Source organism: Rhinatrema bivittatum, chromosome 5 (genome assembly GCF_901001135.1).
Source record: "Rhinatrema bivittatum chromosome 5, aRhiBiv1.1, whole genome shotgun sequence".
NCBI lineage: Eukaryota > Metazoa > Chordata > Amphibia > Gymnophiona > Rhinatrematidae > Rhinatrema > Rhinatrema bivittatum.
In genome coordinates this window covers 215,613,893-215,620,231 of record NC_042619.1, presented here as the reverse complement: position 1 = coordinate 215,620,231, position 6,339 = coordinate 215,613,893, and positions in this window count along the sequence as shown.

The window sequence follows — 6,339 nt, the reverse complement described above, 5'->3', positions numbered from 1 at the left end:
TTCACAGCAATGAGATCCAATTAATGCACAAACACCACCCTTTGAAGCTAAAACGGTGTCTAAGGCATAGCGGTTCTGTAATGCTACCTCTCTAATCTGAGAAAATTCTGTTGTGAGTACTTTTAATGCATGGACTGTCTGATTAAATAGGGCAGTCGTCCAGTTAGCTAGGATGTGTAAGTCTCTGTAATTCATAGCTGTTCCCATTGGGGGAAACAGGCTTCTAGCTACCTGGGTTTCTGTGTACTTATCTATGGGACTCTTGATCGCCTCCCTTTTGTTAAGGAGTCTTGCTTTAGGTAAATTGTTGACTGCATAGTATGAGGGGAGGATGTAGCCTAGAGTGCATCTGCCTCTCCATCTGGGGGGAATGTGCATATATGCTCTACGCCCACATAACATCCAAATGTTCCCTATCTGGTTAGTGTACCAGTTACGGGGCTGTTTGACTTGTTGTACCATTGCGGATACATATTCACACAAGTTAAATTGCCCGTCTGAGAATTTTTCTCCTCTTTCACGCTTTTTTGTTTCTCCCACTGAACATCCTGAGATCAGCCAATTGCACAAATAGTGGGTAAAGCTATGCAAGTATTCTGTGATATTTTGTGAGAATTCTGGGTGTGCTGTTACATTAGAGTACGATCTGATCATGACTTCTATTAATACAATGGTTAGGCTACAATATGGATATTTTCCCACCTGAAGCCCCTTCCCATCCCCTGGATCATAGTCCCAACAAAGAGCAGCAGTCTCTTGAATACGGCTGCCGATGGGTATTATGGTATTACCAACTGGAGAATTAAGGGGATAACCTCCCGGCCACGGAAAATTCATCCATCCTGTAAGATTAAATGGCACAGCATGCATCATTAGTCCTCCGCGGGTATGGGTTGGCATGTGTGTGCAGATCCAACAGTCTGTTCGATTCAACAGGTGTGAAAAGTTCTGTGCATCGAGGATGTACATGTTGTCCTGCCAGAGTCCTTGTTTGGAAATCGCCATAGCTGGAGAAATAAGGCAAAAGAGGAGGGTGCAGAACACAATTGTCAATGAGTTGGTATTTAGACAAGAAAAGGCAGCTAATAAGAAGTTTTCTGGAGTTTTCTCAAGGCCTTGCTGTTCCAAGAGTTGTGCAGATTGGTCAGATAGCGCTTTGATCTGTCCCCAGGTCATGTAGTGCTGCTTTTTGCGGGGAGTCCGGTCTCTGTCTTTCTGAGGGCTGTGGAGGCTCAGAGAGAAGTTTGGGATTGGGTTCTGTAGACCTTGATGCCACGCCATCCTTACACGGCTTCATACAACGGCTCTGAACCCAAAGTGGACCTGTGGATACAAGCACAGCAGCATATCCGCGTCCCCATGTTAGCAAAGGAATGGGACCATGCCAGACAGGATTAGGTAACATTCTGTACAAAACTGACGGCTCTGGGTGACTAACCCTAGTCCCATAATGATTATCCACGGCTGTGGTCTGATTTGAATTGGATATGTTTAGATGATTTAAAGTGAACAATACTTTGTTCAGCCAGCCCTGTTTAGGGGGAAGTCCAATGGCATTCCCTCCTTTTTGTTTGTGTTTGTCAAGCGCTGTCTTAAGGGTGTGATTAGCCCTCTCCACAATGGCTTGCCCTGTGGAATTGTAGGGAATGCCAAATATGTGTTTAATGTTCCATTGTTGGCAAAATTCAGCAAACGAATGGCTGCTGTAAGCAGAGCCATTATCAGTTTTCAGAACAGAGGGTAATCCCATTATAGAAAAAGTTTTTATACAGTGATTAATAACATGTTTGGTAGCTTCTCCTTTTTGGGGTGTGGCCCATAGAAAATGCGAGAAAGTATCAATGGTTACATGCAAAAACTTCCAGGGGGCGAAGGAGGGATATTGGGTAACATCCATTTGCCAGATTTCGTTGGCACGTAAACCTCGTGGGTTCACGCCCATAGAAGGGGCAGAGGTGACTTGTGAACACTGGGGCATTGCTGTACAATAGCTCGGGCTTGTTCTAGTGGGATATTAAACTGTTTTGCGATAGACTTAGCATTTTGATGAAACATGGTATGGCTATTCCAGGGTGTCACAGTAAGCACTGCCTGTTTTGTGGCTGCATCTGCAACTGCATTGCCCTCAGAAATCCATCCAGGGAAAGGCTGGTGGCTTCTGATATGGGCAATGTAAAGTTGGTGTGTGTGGCTTTGGAGAGCTGACTGCAGGGTAAGGAACAGGGATAGCAGGTTCTCGTCTAATGAAGGGGTTACATATGCTCCAGGAAGAGAAGAAGTAACATTACAAACATACTGGCTATCAGAAATAATATTTAAATCAGCATTCATAAAACATTGCAAAGCGAGAATGACTACAGCTAGTTCTGCCCTTTATGCTGTTTGCTGAGGTGGCGTAATATTTGTCACCCAATTTCCCTGCACTTGCCAGGTGACCGCTCCCCATTTCGGACCACCATCGGTGAAAACCGTTTGTGCCTGGAGTAAAGGGGTAGGCTGAACCACAAACAACAAGTATTTCAGACACTACATTAATCATATATTACACAAGACTGACACATTCATCCATTCTACAAATATTCATTCATCGTCTTCTTGACATCAAGACAGACAACAGATAACATATAATTGGAGCTCAAAGTTCGTATCAAAAAGTATCAAAAACAAAATTAGATCAAAGATCAAAAATCAAAAGATGTTAGAAAAATGTTTGAAAAATAAAGGTTCAGAATTCTGTATAAAAATTAGGAAAATAAAATAAAACTGAAGTTTAAGACAGGAGGACTGTAGACCTGAAAAATAAAAGCTAGTATACAACAGAATTATTAAAATAGCAATATAGTGCATATGATAGGATAGCATAGTCCCTCCTAGTGGATGCACCATCATCACTTTATAGATTGCAACCTGAAACAATAAATTCAATCAATAATACTCTGAGCTTAAATTCAATGTGGAATATCAGGATACAATATCAATTAATTATTAGAATAGGAACTTAAACACGCTGTTGGCACAGCTCTGTCTGCTACACGCTAAAGCAACTGTTACTACTATTAAATGTCCTTGTCAGTAACCTTAGTTCAGTATTAAAGAAGTTTGAAAGTATTAAAAAGGTTCAGTATTGAAGGTTGAGGGAAAAGAGGTTTGGATCAGCAGGAGATCTGATCTGTCTCGTGCCCCCCTTTGAAAGCTGCAACGCACAGCTGGGGCAGATAATTCAGGAAGGAGAGGAATGAAGTATGAGTTGTGATAAAGAAATGTATCAGAGATACAGAAATTAGGGAGAGAAACTGCAGTACTAAGTCCAGTTTTTTCTTTTCAAAAGTTCTCCCTCCCCCCCACAAGTGGCAACCAAGAGTTAACAACAGAAAGACAGAGTGAGAGGAAGGGCTAGTGTAGGAATGCAGAAGTTTCTCAAGAGAAAGTAAACAGAGGAGAGAACGCCATTCAATGAATCAATCCTTCAAGTCTAGAGGAACTGAAAAGCAGTACCGAATAACCATTAACTTAGTTAAACTAAAATCCTTATACAAGAAATGTACCAGCAAGTGATAACATAACTAGATAACATCAATCAGAGACAATGAGACTGGCAAGGATTTGCTGATCTCTTGTAAACAAATTCTATCTTAACCTACTTTGTCCTAAAATGAAAATTGCAGTAAAAATACAAATTCTGTGCACTGGCAATGCAAGCAATTGCTATAAAAATAAGGCTCAGAGTAACGAGGTCATTTTAAATGTGAGCCAATTTAACTTTGCAAAAGGGGAACATTTCACATGAAATTTACACAGTGTCCTATCCCAGTTTCACTGTAATTACAACGTAAGGCTCTGCATATACTGGGTCTTTCTCTGATGTGTGGGGGAACACTGCCTGTGGGGAAATGCGCTCTAAGTATGCAGGCTTCCTGTAACTGAATAGCAAAGCCCAAGATAAACATTCCTTCCAGGTTTGCTTTGTCTGCTCAATCACTTGGTTTACTCTGGTTTGTAATAGAGCATTGTATTGTCTTACCAGATCATTTCTTTCATGTTGGTACGGTTTTTGTTTGTAATGCCACTGTGATATCAGGACTGTGGCTGCCTGGCCCAAGGTCACATATGCTAATTTCTTTGAAGACCTGGAGTCATAGTTGCTGCTTATGGCACTCCAGGCAGTATTCAATTCTATTGCTGTCAGGGATCCCTCTAGCAACCCTCGGGTGTAAGAGGAGTGGAACCCTGTCTCCTTGATATTTGTGCTGAGTTCCCTTAAAATAGTATAAGGTAGTGCTGACCACTGATACTGAATCTCACCCTGAGCATTAGGCACCTCCGTGATGGGAAATGCTTGAATCCCTTCCAATAATTCCTCCCCTGTGAAATTTCCATTCACCTGTTCTAGGTGAAACCCCATGCTGACCGCAGCACATAAATTGTTACTGGGAGCGGCGGTTTGAAATGGTAATTTACCTAGACAAATCGGTGATGCAGAATCAACGACTGTCGCAGGCAATGGCAGCTGAGGGTACAGGGAGCTGGTGGTTGGTGGGGAAGGGGCTTGCGGGTAAGGTGGAGGGAGGCTAGCTTCTTTGATTTCAGTGTCTTTAGTTTCCTGGGGTTTTTCCTCTGAGGTGGATGCAGAGGAAGCCACGGAAGCCGTGGTTGGGGACAGTGCCTTGTGAGTGTGTGTCCCCAGATGTTCTATAGCTTCTGTGCATTTTTGGCAGAGCAACAATTGCCTTATGGGAGCACGCGGAGGCGTATGCAGGCTGTTGCCTATCTTAATCCAATCTAGGACATCCAGAGTTACAGCCTCAGGATACCACGGGCAAAGGCAGACTATTTCACCTATCAATTTTTCTAAGTCCCCTAGTCTGACTTGTGCTATTTCTCCCCTGGTGACGAAATAATGATTCTTTAATATTTTGTGCAGCTCTTTTGCATGAAGCCTTTGCTAAACTGACAATTCACCTCCCATACTCACGAATGTTGGGAGCAAACTCGCTGAAAAATACTTAAAAAATACTTACGATTGCGGGAGCAGGTCTGCTGTTTACGGTGCGCACCTAAGCTTTGTCCAGCCAGATGAGCAGGGAATTTATCACATCGCGGGTCACCAGATATTGCAGCAATGAAGACACATCAGGCAGGATTCATGGCAAAAAGGAAAAGGGGCTGACCACTCCCGTGGGTCCCTTTTTATTGTACATACATCCATAGCATACAAATGTGCCTTCACATCATTGGCTCTCCTAGCCATAGCATACAGACGTGTCATTAGACCACTGGCTCAGGGGGTGCGTACAGATCATTTCATTGGCTGCTGAAGCCTATACCATATATGTGTCTGTCTTTTGCCTGCAGATGAATACATGGCAGCTAGGTATCCTCTCTTTAGGCAGTGAGGGTTAATTATAAGCTAGAGATTTAAGATGTGCTAGTCTTGCTGCATTCAGTGCAAAGGTCAGAGAGAAGGGAAGTTAGAGTTAACCCCTGACATGGCCTGCTGGCCATCAGGAGCAAAGCTCATAATTCCCCACAGTGCTAGCGTGCATCGAGTCCCGAATTGCTATGGAGGCGGAAAATACTGAAGAGCTGCACTTCCTGCAGGGTATATGTAGTAGGGCTGACGTCAGATTGAAATCTGATTCGTCTCCAACTGCTATCAGGAGTACACTATACCCATTGGTCCTGAGTCCATCTGCTACACGCTAGGAAATGGACAGGTTTCTCAGTGGAAGGGAGTGGGCAGTGGAGTGCCTCAGGGATCTGTATTGGGACCCTTACTTTTCAATATATTTATAAAGGATCTGGAAAGAAATACAAGTGAGGTAATCAAATTTGCAGATGATACAAAATTGTTCAGCGTAGTTAAATCACAAGCAGATTGTGATAAATTGCAGGAAGACCTTGTGAGACTGGAAAATTGGGCATCCAAATGGCAGATGAAATTTAATGTGGATAAGTGCAAGGTGATGCATATAGGGAAAAATAACCCATGCTTTAGTTACACAATGTTAGGTTCCTTATTAGGTGCTACCACCCGAGAAAGAGATCTAGGCGTCATAGTGGATAACACATTGAAATCGTCGGTTCGGTGTGCTGCGGCAGTCAAAAAAGCAAACAGAATTTTGGGAATTATTAGAAAGTGTATGGTGAATAAAACGGAAAATGTCATAATGCCTCTGTCTCGCTCCATGGTGAGATCGCACCTTGAATACCATGTGCAATTCTGGTCGCCGCATCTGAAAAAAGATATAATTGTGATAGAGAAGGTACAGAGAAGGGTGACCAAAATGATAAGGGGAATGGAACAGCTTCCCTATGAGGAAAGACTAAAGAGGTTAGGAC